The sequence below is a fragment of the Meleagris gallopavo genome, chromosome 29 (genome assembly GCF_905368555.1).
Source record: "Meleagris gallopavo chromosome 29, MGAL_WU_HG_1.1, whole genome shotgun sequence".
Lineage (NCBI taxonomy): Eukaryota > Metazoa > Chordata > Aves > Galliformes > Phasianidae > Meleagris > Meleagris gallopavo.
In genome coordinates, this window is record NC_139432.1 from 3,746,877 (window position 1) to 3,766,373 (window position 19,497).

General features: G+C 51.5%; 1 protein-coding gene across 4 annotated transcripts in view; it reads left to right on the top strand.

The window, feature by feature from the left end:
- SKAP1 (src kinase associated phosphoprotein 1) overlaps positions 1-19,497 on the top strand; it is a 126,031-nt gene that overhangs the window by 82,808 nt on the left and 23,726 nt on the right. The gene's annotated exons all lie outside the window — the stretch shown is intronic.

The following is a 19,497-nucleotide window of genomic DNA, read 5'->3' on the forward strand; positions in this document are numbered from 1 at the left end:
CATGCTTTTTTTTCCCCTTTTCTTTTCTTAATTCACTGTCTAGTGAGTTTCTGATTGACTCAAAGACCAATTAAAGTAAAATTTAATGGGAGAATAGATTAACTCCCTGAGGTTCCCCCGCCATCCATCACATTTTTATAGCAGGAGCTGTGAAGAAGCTCATAACTTCATGCTGTGAATGTGATAATAAAGAGGGCACGGAGAGGATTCCGATTTACTGCCAGGCTGATGTGCACCGGGATGGGATTTACTGCCCCAATCCCTTCCTCCTTTTATTTGGAGGGAGGTGACCAGATCTGTGCTCAGCACCAGCTCCTGCCCTCCCAGCTGAGGAACCATCTCTGCTGTCACTTGATCCATTTCCATCCATCCTGACGGCCAACAGCCATGAGATGACAGCAGGTTTGGAGGTGAGGGAGGTGCTGGGGTCACCACAGCCCTCTCCTCCCTGGGTATCACATGTGATGCTGCTTCCTGGCATTGCAGTGGGTGATGTGGCTGAAGGGATGTGCTCAAGATGCCAAGCGTTGGGGTTCCTGCTCTGCATCTGGGTACTGCCATGGGAGAGCTCTCAGCTGAAGGCCAGAAGAAACGTGAGGCTTAGAAAGGACTCTGCTTCCTCTGGGATGGATTAGAGAGGGGCTGTGGAGGAGAAGGAGGGGGCAGAGATGGAAAAAGATGCATCTCCCCTAGTGGGTTGCGATGAAAAGGTTTGTGTGCGCGCAACAGCAATGAACTGAAGAAGAGAGAGAATTTATCTGGAAATAATAGAAACTATTTGTTGGATTTTCCAGGCTGAAGATCTGGAGTTAATCATTATTCCGTGAAACCCTGAATGATGTTTCTTGCAGCCTTTGTACATAGATAGTGTTCCGGTGGGAGTGCTCCTAACGGCGTTTTGTCAGGCTCTATCAGCAGTATTGAGCCAACCTGAGCACCCGATTATTAATCCTTTTCTCCCGGTGACATGACGGCAATCGATGGCTGAACAAGCTATTGAAACAGCAGCAATCAACTGGACTCCAGTTAATCCAACGGGATCTGGATTTGGGGCCTGGCAGGATGAGGGAGTTTTAGGAAAGCCTGAGCTCAGTCTGCACCCATCTGCTTGCTGTGCTGCTGCCACGGGTCAACAGGAGCAACGTCCTCCCTGGTGGCAGCAGCTTTTAGGTGCTGGAGCTCCCATGGGTGCCACCTGCATTCATGCATGCAGGCATCGGTGCTTCTTGCTGCCTCAGAGGGGGAGAAATGGGGGAGTTTTGCCTGATTTTGGCGTGCACGTGGAAGCACATGAGTGTGTGTGCACAAAGTGACATAGGTCCACCCTGAGATGCATCCCCTCCTGCGTGCAGGGACACAGTGGAGGAGGGCAGTGCCATCTGCTGGTAAATCAGCTTCAGCTGAGCGTGGCACTGCTGACCTGGGGCTGTTGGGTGGCCTTTGGACCTGTTCCCATCCACACTGTGTGTCCCCATCCCCAATTCGGCTCAATTCCATGGCGAGGCTGAGAGTTCAGCATAGGATTTGTAGGAGGATTTGGGGATTCCTGCAGTGAACATCACCATGCCTCAGTCCTCAGTGGGCCAGTGGGAGGGCAGAGCCTGGGGGAAGCCCATCTGGTGTTGAGACTTCAGCCACTGCCTCTGCTGGGGCTCACCCAATGGCATGAAAACCCAAAGTGAGAGCTGGTCAGTGCTGGATGTGCAGGGGAACACGGGGCACACGGCTCTGGCACTGCAAGCAGAGTGTTAAGAACGTGCCCAGAGCTTTTGGCTGTGCTGGAACCATCCCTCGTGGTCGGTTCCCCACTGGTGCCCACTCTGTCCTCCTCTCCTGCTGGGGGTTGGGGGGGCTGCACGTTTTGGGGAGTGTGAGGGTGGCTCCTGTGCTGCCACGGGCTGTCAGCCCCAGCGAATGGTTACTAATAAGGTTGGCCATTAAGGTGGGTCAGTGATGGATGGGCTGTGTTCTCATGCCCCAGCCTGGCGTGTGCTAAGACACTCCCTGACCAGCAGCTGTTGTACTGGCTGCCTTGTTAAGGGTCTCTCTCGGTGACATCAGCTATACATCAACCTGGCTGATGCCTTTGATTATTTAGACAGCTCTTGGCATGATGAATCGTTGGGATTGATCCGTCTTTTCTTCACGTTCGCTCCCTGCCCTGTCTCTCCCAACTCTCCCCGCTCTTCAACCACAAATCCTTTAAAGGTTAGCACCTTCCAGGGTGTCCCACTGAAACGTGGCACTGAGGGAGCTGTGTGCTGTGATCCCGTTCCTTAGACAGAGGCTGAGCTGGGATTGCGGGAGGGGGGACAGGTAGCTCTGAGCTGCCCGTGGGGAGAGGTGACAGCTGTGAGGATGGCTCTGTCACAGCATCACTGGCTTGGTGATCTACATTGCATGGCTGCTTCAGAAAGAGGCAAGAAACGAGCAGGTGTCAGCTAACCCTGGTGGTTATTGCAGCCCAGGGAGGCTAAAGCACAAGATGCTTTCTGGGAACCTTTCCCCTCCTCCCTGCTTAGCAGTAATTATTCCTTGCTGCTTTCGGTAATGGCTAGATGTCTGCTCATTGCTTGTCAGGAGCCTGTGATGGCCCAGAATCCCCCAGCAGCGTGCAGACCCTCCCAGGATTTGCTCCTTTTTGCAGCTAGATGCCTTGTCACAAAGACACTACCCCTGTGCCCCTATCAGCAGTGCATATAGAGCCAGCAAATGTCCCTCTGATGGATGAGACCCACAGCACGCTTTGGACCTCTGAAAGAGGGAGCTGTCTGTAGGAAAGGAGTCAGAGACTCATTGGTGGTTTTGGTTCCATTCTGTGAGCTTTTGGCTTCAGTTTTTGCTGAGCTCCATTTTGCACCCGTGGGTTTGGTGCTACGTACGTTCTGCAGGGCCACCCATTGGAGGTTGTAGTGCACGGCCTCCAGTGCCCTTTTTGCTCACTCACTGAGCTGTTTCCTGGTGCAAGCGCTCTGGCAAGCTCTTTCCCCCCACCTCAGCTGCTAAAGCCTTCAACAAAACAGTGCAGGTGCTGCCCATGCACATCACTGAGTCTCCAGCAACCAAGACTGGGGGAATCTGCATCCCTCCATCACATCCCCAGCAGACAGTGCTGCTCCCAGGGCCCCATCCCTGCTGCTCTGGCAGCCCTGTGGCCAACCTTGCTGTGGCACGATGGCAACAAATACACGCATGCTTTATAAACAGCAGCATCCCAGAGCTGGAAGCACCTTTGGCTACCAGCTCCAGGCTCCAGCACCCAGCCCCGGCACGTCAATGGTTGCAGGAAGAAGGCTGCCATCCTCCTCCTCCTCCTCCTGCCTGCTGCTGGGAAGCAGCTCCCTGGGCACAGCAGGGCTGGCGGCAGCCAACAGCATCCAGCTCTGCACCGTGGCTCCTTTGCTTTGAACTCTTATCTGTGGCGTCTCCTGGTTTTCACTGCAGCAGACGGTTGAGCCTCATGCAGGTCCTGATAACCTTTCTCTTGTTCATTAAGGGCCCACTTAGTGCTCTGCGGGACTGAAGGGAGACAGTCTGGAAGAGAGAAGCAGCACAGGGCTTTTAGCCTGGGTAATACAAAACTTCATCAATAATCCTCCAAACACAAACCCAGAATTCAAATACAACCCTCCTCTCTCTCCAATTTAACCCCAAAGAGAGAAAAAGAAAAAAGAAAAAAAAAAAAAAGAAAGAAAGAAAGAAAACAACACAGAACTGCAGGTTTAAGGCAGGACTTAAACTGTGAGCTGTTGAGTTGGAGGATAAGTTTGCCCAGATGCATCCCTAAGAGCACTGCATCCCTAAGAGCACTGCATCCCTAAGAGCACTGCAGTGTACGGGCAAGTGAACTCTTTGGGTTGAGGACCACAGGGTGATGGGGAAAATCTTTCCTTTTTCCTTTCCTCCTGCAGCTGGGGCAGATTGGAGAGCTGAGGGCTTGCAGGAGGGAGCCAGCTGATTTGGTTCAGCATTTCAGTGCTGGCAGAGATCTGCCTCGCCTGGCACGAGGCACCCACGTGGCTCCAGGTTTCCTTCACCCTCACGGTGCCTCTGGAAGCAGCTGAAGTCCCAGATGGGTTGTGGGGCTCCTCACTGCGTGGCTGGGGGGTTACATATCTTCCTCTCAAGAGACTTGTTATGATCTTCAGCCCAAAGGGAGCTGGAGCAGAAGCAGAGGGGGGGGGAGGAGGAGGGAAACTCCCCTTAAAAATTGGCTAGGTAATGGAAACAACCTTTAACTATCATATTTCAAACATAACGCCATAATAAAAGTAACAGGATAATGATTTTTTTCAGCCCAGATATTAGAGGCCCAGATATTGATTGGTTGTTTCCCTTGTCGTTCCAGCCTCTGATGGAACTGCATTTTTTGACAGAGAGTGCAATAAAATGTACAGTTTCCAATTTGAGAGCCCTATAAATGTCATCTCTACATGCACGGTTACAAATTCTTCATGATGTTCCTTTCCTTCCCCTCAATACCACGAGGGTCTTCTGAGACACAGCAATGCACACCGCCTCCCTTCCTGGAGGAGAAAGTTTGCAGCGTTGCTGAACCCATCCCAACACAGTTCTGTGCTGGGAAGATAAAAAAGATGCTGGGTCCCCGTGGGGCAGCTCTCCTGGGGTCAGAAGGACTGAGGTTACCGAGTTAATATATCTTGTTTTCAGATTTATAGATTGTGGGGCAGATGATGAAGCTTTCTGTGACCCAACTGTGCTGTCAGGAGCTTCCAGTTCAATTCTGTTGGCTGGGAATGCTGCTTTGAATGGTTCGTTTTGTGCCAAGGGGCAAAAGGAAAGCTGAGAACATGCAGGGATGTGAAGGGAGAAGCACAGGGTGGCGGCACATGAGGTTACATGAGGTTACATGAAATTACATGAGGTTACATGAGATTACATGAGGTTACATGAGGTTACATGAAATTACACGAGGTTACATGAGATTACATGAGGTTACATGAGGTTACATGAAATTACATGAGGTTACATGAGGTTACATGAAATTACATGAGGTTACATGAGGTTACATGAAATTACATGAGGTTACATGAGATTACATGAGGTTATATGAAATTACATGAGGTTACATAAGGTTACATGAGATTACATGAGGTTACATGAAATTACATGAGGTTACATGAGATTACATGAGGTTACATGAGGTTACATGAGATTACATGAGATTACATGAGGTTACATGAGCCCTTTTTGCTCAGTGCTCCCAAAGTGAAGTGGCCAAAAGTGGGGGGGTGCAGAGCAGTTCTGATGAATGCACCCTTCCTCCGCTGCAAAAATAACAATAACTGCTTGTGTATAAATCTCCCTTCCACAAAAGAGAGCCGAAAGGAGCAGCAGCATCCCTACGGTGCAGGGGGGTACCCTGGTATGGGTAATGAGGGCAGTCACCTTGCATGAGATACACTCACGCCGTGACCTTCCGTTAGGTTTAATGCAACCTTTTTATTTCTTTCCAATAACTCTCCAATCAGTCAGCACTCTGCCAGCTTTCCTCTAACCTCAGATCACAGCCTCATAACCGGTTTTGGGGCTTTTATTGGTCTCCGAGGTAGCCGGAGCCATTAAGCTCAGTGTTTTGATTTGATGAGAGACGTTTTCAGGGTCTCAGTGTCTCTCTCACCTTTGCCTAAACATTTCAGCCTTGTCTCTATGCTGGGAATTGGAATTGCAGAGCCCAGCCCTGATATTCCCCTCTGCCGGGTAGGAATTGAGAGCTGAGTATTAAAGGAGATCAGAACCTGCTCTGAATTTCCCTTTTCTTCCCCATTTTCACAGTGTGGGTTTCAGCTGCTTAATGCCACGTCCCTAATCAGACCCTTTACCCAGAGGGGTGCTGGAGGTCTGAATGTCACCCACATGCTTTGAGCCCCTGAGCCAGCCTGGATTTGTAGCAAGGCCACATCTGATTAACCACATTTGGTGCCTTTTATAATAAACTCCTGCTCCATAACGTCCTGGATTTATCACTTGGTGGGCATCCGAGATGTAATAAGAAGCAGCTTCAGTTTTGGAGCTGGCATTCTTTATGCAGCCCTGTCACTTTCCCCCATTTCCAGCGGTGGGACACAGCCAAGGCGATCGATATTTTATTTTACCTCCTTTTACCAATAATTTTTTTAATCACAGCGTCTTCTCTCTCATCTCCCACCTTTGGATAAATAATTACAGTGAGGCGGTGCAGTGCTCAGCACTTTTTAGAGGAAAAGTGCAGAGGAAGAGATGGAGGAGAGGAAGGGCTGGAGCTGCTGAGCACTGCCTGGGCGCTGCAGGGTGTGAGGAAGGTTCTGGTGACACCAATATGGCAAAGCCTGGGCACACTGCAGCCTGCTGGGTGTACTGCTGTGTGCTTGGCATTGCTGCATGCTGGGCACACTGCATGCTGGGTTCACTGCTGCATGGTGGGCACTGGTATATGGTGGGTATTGCTGTGGGTGGGGCACTAAGCTGCATGGTGGGCACTGCTGACTGCTAGGCATTGCTGCATGCTGGGCACTGTTGCATGCTGGGCATTGCTGCATGCTGGCACTGGTGCATGGTGGGCACTGGTGCATGCAGGGCATTGCTGTCTGCTAGGTATTGCTGCATGCTGGGCCCTATTGCTTGCTAGGTCTTGCTGCATGCTGGCCACACTGCTGCCTGCTGGCATTGCTGCATGCTGGGCACTATTGCTTGCTAGGTATTGCTGCCTGCTGGGCACACTGCTGCCTGCTGGCGTTGCTGCATGCTGGGCACTGTTGCTTGCTGAGCGTTGCTGCCTGCTGGGCACGAAGCTGCATGTTAGGCACTGCCGCATGCCGGGCCCAGGCTGCACGGGAGACACGGGGCTGGGGCAGCTGCCCAGCTGCACGCCCCTCTCCCTTTCCCCTCTGAGCTTTGTATGGCACGGCGCTGCGGGGTTGGCACGAAACCCTCCGCTGATGATTAACGCCCCGAGGGCCGCAGCCGGGTTCATCGCATCGCCCGGCCGCGCACCGCGCAGGGACTGAACGGCTCTGCTCCAATCCTGGGCCTCTGCTGCCGCCTTGTGGCAGAACCCCGCAACGACACCTCCCTGCCATGCAGGCCCATTGCCGGGCAGCGCCCCGGGGTCGGCGTTGTGCCCCCCTGCATTGCAGCAATGAGGTTCTTCTCCCCTGCCCGTCCCCGCTTTGACCTTTGCCGGGGCTTGAATAAGTCAAAGTCGGGTTTCCGTCTGGCAGCCCTTCCCGGAGACCGTAAATATGCCAGAGGTGATAGAAGCACTTGATTTTCATCCTATGTGTTTTTAAAGACCCAAATTGTAACCCTGGATGTCAAGATGTGAATCCGCGGGATATTTATGGCACGGAGCGTTCTTTTCTCTTCCTTTTCTCCCTAATTTTTCTGCTTGGAATTAAAGAAGGGTTTCCTCCTGACCCCAACCCCCCCTCCTCCCCCCCCCCCCCCTCCTGCAGGGATGCTCCTCTCCACCCCCCACAGCCAGGACCCTGTGCTGGGGCTGCCCCACACTTGGCCCAACGGGGATGTGGGGACACGTGTCTGGTGCCCAGGGTACCAAGCGGAGTGGGAGGATCACTTCCCACATCACAGCCGTGCTAATCCTGTTTATACATCTCTGGGTGATACCTCATCCCCCCCAGCTCTTGAACCCTCCCTCCTCTCATGTCTGGCAGGAGGACAGGGCCAGCGAGGGCTCAGCAGGCGGCTCAGCATCCCCACCGTGCTGCCATTGCCCCAAGGATCCCCATGTCCCCACTGGGCAGCACGTAGGGGGTGACCCCCCGCCTCTCTCCTCCGCTCGCTCTCTCTGGGGCTGCAGGGTGAAAGCTGAAAGTTGAAGAGTCCAAAACATCAACCCTTGGCTCTCAGCTTGTGATGGGAAATGAAAATATTTGGATAAGCTCTGATACGGAGCTGCTGCTATTTACAAACCTTGATCCCGCGGCCCCGCACATCAAAAGGCCTTCTTTTATAAAGCTCTCTCTGCACTCCCGGCTCCGTTTTCAGGCTGTCAAGGGCATTATTTGATGTTCCTCTTTTGTTTGTTTACATTAATTAAGATGGGCAAATCCATCACTGTGACTTTCTCCCTCCGCGGCGGCGGGGCGAGAGCAGCCGGGGCGCACGCCTGCTGCAGGTGTTCGGCGGGTTTTGTGGGGCGGGTGATAAAACACACATTTGTTCTCCAGGTCGTGTGGACAGACTGACATTTCCCCGATAAAAGCCCACCCCCCGACACCCCCTCCCCCCCCCCCCCCTTTACCCTACGGTGACAAATGATTTTCTTATCTGGAACAAGGAAAGCAGTGGCCAAGTTTCATCTCTGCTTCCCGCCCGGGTTCTCGGGGCAGCAAGGGAGCAGAGTTGGTGCTGCTGCTCTCAGCTCTGCCCAGGGGCTGCAGAGCCTTCAGGGAGCACAGAACTGGCTCAGCATGGAGCCCTCCTCCTGTTCCCCAACTCCCTGGTGCTTGGGAAGCGCTGAATTTCCTCCCTGTTTCGCCCCACTGCAGAGAATTGCCCCACATCTTCAGCATCCCCGGTGCCCACCGGCGCAGCAGCGTAGCAAAGCCCAGCAGGGCGTGCAGTGTTCCCACTGTGGGACTGTGTCTTATGGGAACTCTGTGCAATTTAAATGCTCAGGTGGGAAAATGAAGCTGAAGTCCACAGCTCCTGCACTTGGCGTGGTCTCCTAATGGGAAAGCTGTGATGCTGAATCTGATGGTATCAAAATGTTGATCCAGGATGCGGCTCTGGGCAGCCTGGTTTGGTGGTTGGCGACCCTGCACGTAGCAGAGGGTTTGAAACTAAGTGATCATTGTGGTCCTTTACAACTCAGGCCATTCTGTGATGATTCCATGCTGCTGCTGCTTCTCTCCACGTGTGGAGGCACACGATGCTGCTGGAACTGGATGATCTTTCAGGTCCTTTCCAACCCAAACCATGGTATGAAGATGTGATTCTGAGATGGGGACATGACTTAGGGACAGCTGGAGGGAGCAGGTTGTGAGTGGGAGCCGAGCTGCTGAGCTGGGCCAAGATGGGCACATTATAAATTTCAGTCCAATTAGCTGGAAGATGAGAAGCAGCATAGTCTAATTCATTCTGCGTGGGACAGGATCCCTTTTCCAGTGATTTCCTTTGTATCCTTCAGAAAGTTCTCTACATTCTGCCCGTCCAGCTCCCTTTAGCTGTCTCAGGATGCCCAGCTCCCACGTGTGCTGTGTTGCAATTCAATTCCATTCTCTCTAAAGTCTTGTCCCGACGTTATTGTTCCCCAGATGTCTTCCTTTAACACACATCCTTAATTTTTTTGTGAAATACTCCAGTTTTTTTAGAATTTGGTCCACAGGGTTGCTTTACTGCAGCTGTGTTTTAGGCAGAGGTCTCAGGAGCCCAGAGCCTTTCCAAGAGGAAGCAGCTTGCTCCTTTTCCCCCTTTCTTTTCTTTCCTGAAGGAGGTAACTGGCACTTCATTTATCTGCGGGTTTGTTATGACTCTGGGCTAACAGATACCACGCTTAGCAAACTCTCACTCTTCACTAATGGAAGATACTTTAATCTAATTGCCCCCTATCACCCAACACCGGAGCCTCCTCCCACATCTCTGGCGAGCCGCCGTTTGCAGGGATGCTTCCTTGTTTCCCAATCCCACATGGCTCTGTGCCCAGATACAAGCAGGATGAGGGTCGAGGGCACAGACTCTGTGTGCGTATCAGCCTCACCTCGGGGTGCCAGGCCCCGGAAGGAGCTGAGGAAGGAGAAGCACAAAGGGGAGGCGAAGGCAGACTGCTGGGTTGCTGTAATAGCAGTGCTGGTCGCTGGGGCTGAGAAAAAGGAGGTGTGAAATCTTGGGTTACACTCACTGTGATGAGCCTCTTCTTGGCACCGAGTCCTGCAGGGTTGTGCTCTCCCTCTTTGGGGAGGATGGAGGAAGACCTCTGCTGCTGCTTCCCAGGGTGTACTGGGGTCTCCTACTCTCCCAGCTGCTGGATCCTTGCCACAGCTGCATCCTCCTGGGAGCCCAGTCCCATCCCAGCCTTGTCCCATCAACCTGTTGTCCTGTCATCCCATTCTTTCATCATCCCATCCTCTCATCATCCCATGGTCCCGTAATTCCATCATTGCATCATTGCATCATCCCATCTTCCATCATCCCATCATCCTGTTGTCCCATCATCCTATCCTCTCATCTTCCCATGGTCCCATCATCCCATCAACCCATCATCCCAATATCTCATCATCCCACCAAGCCATCGTCCCATCATCTCATGATTCCAATGTCCCATCAACCCATCATCCCAATATCTCACCATCCCATCATCCCATCCCAGCCAAGCTGCCCTGGGCCATGCCAGCACTGCTGCATCCATGCCAGGGCTACCAAAGAGTGAATGTCAGTGGCTGTGTCTAAAATCAAAATGTCCTTTCTCAAAAAATGAAGCTTTAAAAGTCATGTGAAGGCTCTACAAAAACCCCAAACCCAGGAGAGCCCCAGTAGTCCTAAACCAGGTCTGACAACACCGAGATGTGGTGCGAATATTTTGCTTACAGGGATTTACATATTTGTCCTTAGGAACCCATCAATTTAAAAGTAAATTTATTTTACCAATGAAATTCCAATTTTGTACATTTTTATTTCAATTTCACCCTCCAAGCAGATACTGGTTGGCATTAAGCTGTGAGTAAAAGTTCAAAATCACTTCTTAAAAACCACATCTATCACCGTTTTGTGACATAATACAAAATTTAAGTACCCAAATAAATGTTTGTTAAGCTCCATAATGACCGACATATTTCTGCGTAGAAATAGCGCGTTCTGCTGGTTAGCTAAAAGAAATGTTAAATCTGCCATAAAAGCTAACTTTTATCAACACGCTTTAATGGTTACCAGCTCTCCCTAGGAAAGGGAATAAGAAAAGTATGAATGCAAAACAACATTAAAATGGGTGATTTCAATCAAGACGTCTCGCTCGATGATTTAGATCGTCGTTAAAATTGGTGATTTAAATCACTTGGAGTTTAAGCAACCCATGCAGGGCTCTGGTTCTGGGACTGCCACCACCCAGAATGCTGCTTTCATCACTTGGGTTCCCAACCACAGGAGCCCGAGGCTTTAAAAGGAAACATCTTTGTCCCAAAGCAGATCATCTAACGAGCTCCAGACGCTGCCCACGAGGGGCTGAGCTGTGCCTGGTGCTGTGGAGGAGGGTCAGGGTTGGGGTGCCGGTGTCTGTCCCCAGTTGGAAAAGGAGAGCTGGGGCCGTTAGCTGTCATGTCTGCATTTGTTGGGTTGTCCCACGCTGTGCTGCAAACACTGGGAGCTCATCCCAGCTGCACTCAGGAATTTCTCCTATGTTTTCACTTTTGCTTCTCGTAAAGACTCCCAAAGCATCATCTGCTGCTGCGGGGGGGACCTTCAGTGCCACCACCTCCTTCCCCATAGATCTCAGCCTCACACCTCCAAGCCCCACTTCCCATCCCGTTCCTCACCCACACATGGAGCCAATTATGGCTGCGGATAGACGAGACACTAACAGCCAGCAAAAGGCACTCAGGGCTGCAAAAAGCGTGTGGTACAAAGCCTTCTGTCAGTATAAACTGCCTTTCCTGAGTCACATTTGTGCAGAAATCATCCTGAGGTTAAGTACGATCTGAAATGCGTTTGGCAGCTCTGCTGTTTGTCTCTCCCTTCACTGGTGGCCGCTCCCTGCGTCCCCATCCCCATCTCTCTGCCGTGTTCCCATGGGAGAGTGGGCAACAGGGGGGGAGGGGGAGGATAAAGGTGAGGATGAGGGTGAGGATGAGGATGAAGGTGAGGGTGAGGATGGTGAGGTGAGGATGAGGGTGAGAGTAAGGGAGAGGTTGAGGATGAGGATGAGGATGAGGATGAGGATGAGGATGAGGATGAGGATGAGAGTGAGGATGAGGATGAGGATGAGGATGAGGATGAGAGTGAGGATGAGGATGAGAGTGAGGATGAGGATGAGGATGAGGATGAGGATGAAGGTGAGGGTGAGGATGAGGATGAGGATGAGGATGAAGGTGAGGGTGAGGATGAGGGTGAAGGTGAGGAGAAGGATGAGGATGAGGATGAGGATGAGGAAGAGGATGAGGATGAGGATGAGGATGAGGATGGGGATGAGGAAGAGGATGAGAGTGAGGATGAGGATGAGAGTGAGGATGAGGATGAGGATGAGGATGAGGATGAAGGTGAGGGTGAGGATGAGGATGAGGATGAGGATGAAGGTGAGGGTGAGGATGAGGGTGAAGGTGAGGAGAAGGATGAGGATGAGGATGAGGATGAGGATGAGGATGAGGATGAGGATGAGGATGAGGATGAGGATGGGGATGAGGAAGAGGATGAGAGTGAGGATGAGGATGAGGATGAGGATGAGGGTGAAGGTGGGGATGAGGATGAGGGTGAGGGTGAGGGTGAGGGTTAGGATGAGGGTGAGGGTGAGGATGAGGGTGAGGATGAGGATGAGGGTGAGGATGAGGATGAGGATAAGGGTGAGGGTGAGGATGAGGATGAGGATGAGGATGAGGATGAGGATGAGGATGAGGATGAAGATGAGAGTGAGGATGAGGATGAGGGTGAAGGTGGGGATGAGGATGAGGGTGAGGGTGAAGGTGAGGATGAGGATGAGGATGAGAGTGAGGATAAGGATGAGGGTGAAGGTGGGGATGAGGATGAGGGTGAGGGTGAGGGTGAGGGTGAGGGTGAAGGTGAGGAGAAGGATGAGGATGAGGATGAGGATAAGGGTGAGGGTGAGGATGAGGGTGAAGGTGAGGAGAAGGATGAGGATGAGGATGAGGATGAGGATGAGGATGAGGATGAGGATGAGGATGAGGATGAGGATGAGGATGAGGATGAGGATGAGGTAAGGATGGTGAGGGTGAGGGTGAGGATGAGAGTAAGGGTGAGGATGAGGATGAGGATGAGAATGAGGGTGAAGGTGGGGATGAGGATGAGGATGAGGATGAGGATGAGGATGAGGATGAGGATGAGGATGAGGATGAGGGTGGGACCCCACGGAGCCATGGGTGAGGAGTGGCAGCGATGTGAGCTTCGCCTGAGTTTGTTCCTCCTGAACAGCACCACTGCTTCCAGATTGGCAGCTGCTCCAGCACATTCATTTTGTAGAAAGGCATCCCTAAATGGGAAGGGAATAATTTATACCGACATAAAGCACCTTTATTTGGATATAACTATCTGCATTAAGGAGGTTGGATTGCTCTTACCATATCAGTATGGTGTAGTTGAAGCTCTATTACTCGTATATAAGCTGTTCCTGGCTCTGCTCCTGATTTATTTTCCTAGCAGAGCTAGGCTGGGTGTGTCTAGATTCATGTTGTGTTGATATCAGAAAATCAACGTTTCTTTCGTAATCCAAGGTACGTGATGTAAATCAACAGGGCTCCAGGGAAGGCAGGGGCATTTTATCAGTGTAAAACGAGAGGAGAAGTGAGCCCAAGGGGGGGATTTACCAGGGAACGCGCTTTTATCATTTTACGACCTGTTGATTTTACTTTTCTAACAATTACTCCGAAGTAGGAAACGGGGGGGAGAAAAAAAAAAATAGACCTGGGCCAAAGATGAAAGGGAAGTGGGGGATTGAGGCTGCGTGGTTGGAGAGGGCAAAGCAGACCCCCCCCCTTATCCCACCCCTCTCCTCTGTGCACACGCACACTGAGGTCTCAGGGGAGAAGTTGTTCTTGGTGTGAAACACAGCCCTGCAGTTACAGGAGAGAAACCAAGGAACAATGAAAACCCGCAGGGAAATCATTTAATATTTCCAGCCTTCTCACATGGCTTCTTGACACTCGGGTCTGCGGAGGGGAAAAACTGATTTATGCCATCAGTCGTTAGACAATGTGGAGGTGAGGTCAGGCACGGGCATTCCTCATCTCTTCCCCGGCGCTCAGAGATCCCCTGGGCAAGGTGGAATCAAAGCATTTCAAATGGTAGAGGTCATGAGAGTGACACGGTAAGAGGTAAAGGAGCACAGCCTCCTGCCTCCTACAGAATGGCTGACACCTATATATCTTCATATTGCCATTGTTTCCGCTTGAAGAATTGCGTGTCGTTTGTTTGATTTTTTTTTTATTTTTTTTTTTCCCCCCCTAACCCTCCTCTCTCCTTAAATCCTCTCGATTTTCCACTGTGATCTATAGGGACCGTTTGTGTCAAGGCTGACGATGATGTGGGACGGAATTGTTGCAGGAGTAAAAGGCTGAAGCCACGAGATGGGCTGCAGCCAACAGGTGTCTGTCTGCTCTTTGTGCCGCCTTGGCGAGGCTGAGGACATTAAAATCCCATCTGCCTGCAGGGAATTGTCCTATGTTGGTCCCCTGCATGCTGGGGACACCAGGTGAGAGGGATTTCTGGGCTTGGAACCCAACCCGCAGGGCTCCGCTGCTTTGATTTTAGCTCAGCACACGGGCAGAGAGAGGAGAAGTGACTCCAAATCCTCCCCAGTTATGTGTGCTCACTTATAGGGTGCAGCTCTGTGCTCAGCCAGCACATCCCATCCCACAGCGGGGTCCTGGTGCCCCCCGTCCCACGTGGGATCAGGATTCTGTGCACTGTAGGAGCACCATTCCTGGTTAGAGAAGTCTTCTCCTACCACTATTCTACTGTTCTCATATCATGATTGTACTTAGGGTGGTGAGCCAGTGATCCAGAAAAGCTGTGGATGCTCCATCCCTGGAGGTGCCCAAGGCCAGGCTGAATGGGACCAGCCTGCTCCGGTGGGGGGCACACGGCCCACAGCAGGATGGGCTGTAAGGTCCCTTCCAACCCAAGCCATTCCACGATTCTCTGGTTGTCCCGAGCGCTCTCCATGGATCACCCCCGCAGCTCCCGTTGAACCCAGTGGTGTTTTTATGTCAGCAATGCAGTCAGGATGGAGGTGGGATGCAGCAAGCAGACGACGTGTTATTGCATCCCTACTGCTCCCATCCCAGCAACCCTGGAGCCCTCTTGAAAGGCACTGCGGGGCACAGGACCGGGACAGACGGTCGCATGCCGAGCACAGCCAACCCCATTGCCCTGGGACAGCCTCGGATAACGGGTTTAGGTTTCCAAGCTGGTGGGGTAACATCAGTGAGAAGCAAATATTTGGCCAAATGCACCCTGAGGTAAGCTGGTATCCGGTGTAACCACACAGCATGCCCATATGTTATTACTTATCCATCAGCCTCTTTGAGTAACGACGTACAGGGCCGGGGCGAGAGTTGGCTTTTGTCAAGCATATATTTCAGCAGCGTTTAAATAAACTCATCGAGCTGCACGTCTCGTGAACTTTCCTATTCCATCTGTCTGCGCCGAGCCACCCGTGGAAAGAAATGGATGAGGCCTTCAAACCTTCTCCAGTGCCCGGAAAATGAGGCAGTCCAGTTAACAATAAATGGTGGCCAATTGGGGCACACATGAGCGGTCTGGTGAGGAAGAAAAGAAAGTTGAGCTTAATGAAGTCCCTGCGCCCGCGTCCCCGTGCGTGGACAGGAAAGGACGGGTGGTTTATAACTGTTTATTGGAGTTAATGGTAATAAATTCCTCACTTGTGATGCATTAACTTTAATGTTTTCATTACGTGATGATTTAGGTTTTCCCTTTTCACGTTGTAAATCATGTTGTCCCGGTAGCACAGCAGGTCGAATGTCTGACATAATGTTATGTTTGGGGGAGAGAAATAACAGGGGAATGAGTTACATAGGTTATATATTTATGTATCTAATATGCTGCATTTTTTTTGTGTGTGTGGTTTGGGGGGTTTGGGGGGTTGGGGTTTTTTTTTGTTTGTTTGTTTTGTTTTTTGAGGGTTTTTTGGGGGGGGGGTTTGAAGGACTTTAAGAAATTGCATCCTGGTGAAGCCCATGGATGGGTGGATGGACAGACCCAAGCGAGAGCAAATGTGCAAGTTGCTGCTGCAGAGCCCTACGAAGGGATGGTTTCCATGGCAACTCCCCAAATGCTCTTGGTGCTGAGGGGCTTTTTTTTCCCTCCCTCTTTGCTGAGTGCAAGCCCTTGGCTAATGAGCTGTGCAAATAGATATTGAGATTTAGTGTTTTTTATTTTGCAATTATAGACTTAGCGATTTGGAAGGAAACTTTTGGGCCAAAGGCTCTGCCTCCTCTTTGAATTCCCTTTTTTTTTCTTTTTTTTTTTTTTTTCCTATTCCCTTGGCAAAGTTGGTTCAACTTCAAACTCGATGTTGAATTTTCCAGACCAAATAAAAAACACTGCTGAAGTTAGAAGGTTTTTTTCCACCCTCCTGGGCCCAACCTGCAGTCAGCTCTTTGCCATCGCCCGTCTCTCCTCTTGTTTGCTTATCAATCATACAAACCACATTCATGGACTCCCCTGGAAAAACAGCAGTGTACCCAACGTTCACTTGGCACCTCACAACGGTCCATCTGTACGCCTCTATTTATTTCTGTCTGGTCATTAGATGCGATCCAGTAAGAGCTTTAGGGACAGCGTAGTTAATTGGGCACCATTCAACCTCAGGTGAGAAGTGCTGTTTTCTTGAGTCACTTCCATGGATTTTGTGTTCGCTCCTGGCTGTCAGCACTTGTCAAAGCCCCCACAGCTGCTGGGGACTGCTTAATGTTGGTTCTTGCCTTCAATACTGCTCTGTGTTGCTGCTACAAGAGGACATTGAGCAGTGCCCCGTGGGGGTCTGTCCAAAGGAAGAACTGGGATTTCAGCTCTCCGAGGGGCTCTCTGGGAGACCCTGGGATTCCTTGGGGCAATGTTGGGCTGCTGAGCCCGGGAGCCCCTCCTGACATCATCGTTTCATCAGTTCATCATTTCCTTTCGATTATTTCCATTGATTTCTGACTGCCTCCTGCTTGCTGATTACCTTTCAGTCTTGGCAGTTATCCCAGGGTGGATGCCTACACTCTGAGTTTTGCCTACAAGCCTCTTCTGAGAAGTCAAGCTGAAGCCCAACCAGATCTTCTCCACCACCCCTCACCTTTTTTTTCGTCTGCTTTCTTTATTTCCCGCTCAACACAATAAAATCCGTCTGGCACCAGCTCTACTTCATGCCATCCATGCTGGCATTTAATCCCCCATTTTCTTTGAACCAGTTGCTCGTTTCATTCCCATCCTTACAAGTGATGCTCGCTTCTGTAGGGTTGAAATTCCCATTGCACACCACCACTCAGCCCTGGCCATCATGGGCCCACTGGCCATGGCCTCAGTCACCAGTGGGACTTGCAAAACCTTTCATCTCTCTTTGAAGGCGACAGGAGGGGCTGTTTGTCTGTTTCTGATTCTTTTTATCCTCATTATCTTCAATGGAAAGAAAGACTGCAGCCACCACTGAGAGCTTTGGGAAATCACAGCCGATTGTACTTTGGGTTTGCAATGTATTTGGGTGTTCCCATTGAAGTCCCCGGGAGGAGAATCTGCTCTTGGCACGTCTGAGCTTGGTGAATAAGGCAGAGGACTGGGAATTAGCTGTAAGCCTCCGTGCTCCATCCCTTTGAACACTCAGTTAATGTGACAGTGTGGGCACGAGCGCAGCCCCCGGGCTGGTTTGGCTGCAGCTGCTGTGACATTTGGTGCAGCTGGTGTGCATGACTCAGAGAGCAGAGGGCTGAGTGCTGGAACACAGAGGGCTTTGAGGACATGCTGAGGACGGGCTGGAATGGTCAGGATGCTCAGCAGGCATCCCAGTGTTCCTTTGCTCCTTCTGCTGGGCTGGGTGGGCTGGGGAAGGAATAGAGACGGAAGGGACCTTCGTGCCCATGTAAATGCAGGGGCTGCCAAGAGGGGCCGTGTGTCTGGGAGGGCACAGCTGGTTCTCTGCGATGGGCTTAAGGCTTTTCTCTCTGTCTTTATAAATGGTGGATGGCTGTTTGTGGTTGGAAGAGATGAGCAGTGAGCTCAGGTTTACCTGTGAGCTGTGTGCCCTGAGGATCTAACGAGGCCACCCAAGCAAATGGACCCTCTGCTTGAGAGGGCTGAGGTCCCACTTGGCCCCCCTGGTTTTCCAGGTGTCCATTAGGACAGTTTAAAGACACAAAACCCCAGGGATGGTCTTTGCAGGCTAATTCAGCCATTTGTTGCTAGCAGAAGCCATCTGGATTGCTATTATGGGCCAGCTGGGGGTGCAAGGAGGGAAAGGGACACCCCCACATGTCCCACCTCCCCCAGATTTAATCCTCCTGGCTCTGCACTGCCAGGGCTGCATCAGAGAGGCTGTGCTGTTCGTGTCGTGTTCTGTACAACCTCACATTTCCAGAGCTTCGTGCAATCTAATCAGCCCTCACAAGCCCTCCCTAATTGTATTTGCTTGTCTGAGTAGCCACTGAGTATTTAAGAAGGAGAGTGCCTCCGTTTGCTCTGATTCTCCTGCTGGGAAGCAGCAGCGCCGTGTCTTTTGCTGGATCCTGGCAGAGTTTTGGGACGATGCTGCTGAGATGCTGAGCAAAGCCAAGCTGCATTTAGAGAGCTGCCAGCTCCCAAACCTGGGACACCAATACGTGGGATCTGCTCACCAGCAAAATCCGAGCTCAAGCAGGGCAGGGCTGTGGGGCTGCAGCACGACGAGCAGCCGGCGATTTCTTTCAGTCTTGGGGAGCGGGGGCAGAGGGAAGCCGCATGCTGATAATGTACTGAAAGTAAATGAAATTAAATAAGCGAAGCAGCACTGGCAGCTCCTGCCTTCCCCCCCTGGGTAATTCAATTCGAGCTCTCGCGCTGATGGGATCTCGCCAGGGCTGCCTCTGTCACCCCGCTGGGGCCTGGAATCTTAACGTCTAAATAAAAGTTTCACTCAAGCATTTTTTATGCTCCTGCCAGCGGGATCGGCGAGCTGGCGTTGGGCACATTAATGTAATATTCATACTCGCAGGGTCTCCCTGTGCATCCGGCAGCACCGTCCCATTTTCGTAATTATAAATGTCCCATAAAATGACATTCAGATTTGCATTAGCTGAAGGGGTCGAGGCTGGGGTTGGAGAAGGAAATGTGCTTTTTCTGCCAGTCGGGAGCGTCGTGCTGCTATATGGAAAAGGCTGGGCAGGTTTGCTCCCTGCATGGGTGCTTTCCCCCACCTTGGTGGAGGGATGCCAGCCCAGCACCTGGGGACACGGCAGGTGATATCAGCCCTGCTGGCAGCTCTGTGGGGCCCTTTGGGGTTGGTCACCAAGCTCCAACACAGAATTTGGGGAGGTGGCAAGTACTGTTATTCTGCACTACCACCTTAGGAACAACCTCCTGGTTCTCAATGCAGCCCAGCCCGAACCCTGAGAGAGAATTTAGGTCCTTTTCGACACCCGTGTTTGTTTCTCTTGTAAGAAACATAAGAGTATTTGTACGAAGGTCTGGATTTCCCTCCTGCTCTCAGCTCCCTGACCACCTGTGCCCTGGGCAGAGGGCTGAGCCCCAAACCCACTCGTGGTAATGTGTGCATCCAGTGTGAGTCCCTCGGAGGGAGGAGGGATGGAGCCGGCGGGCGGCACTGAGGTGGGCAAGCTGCCT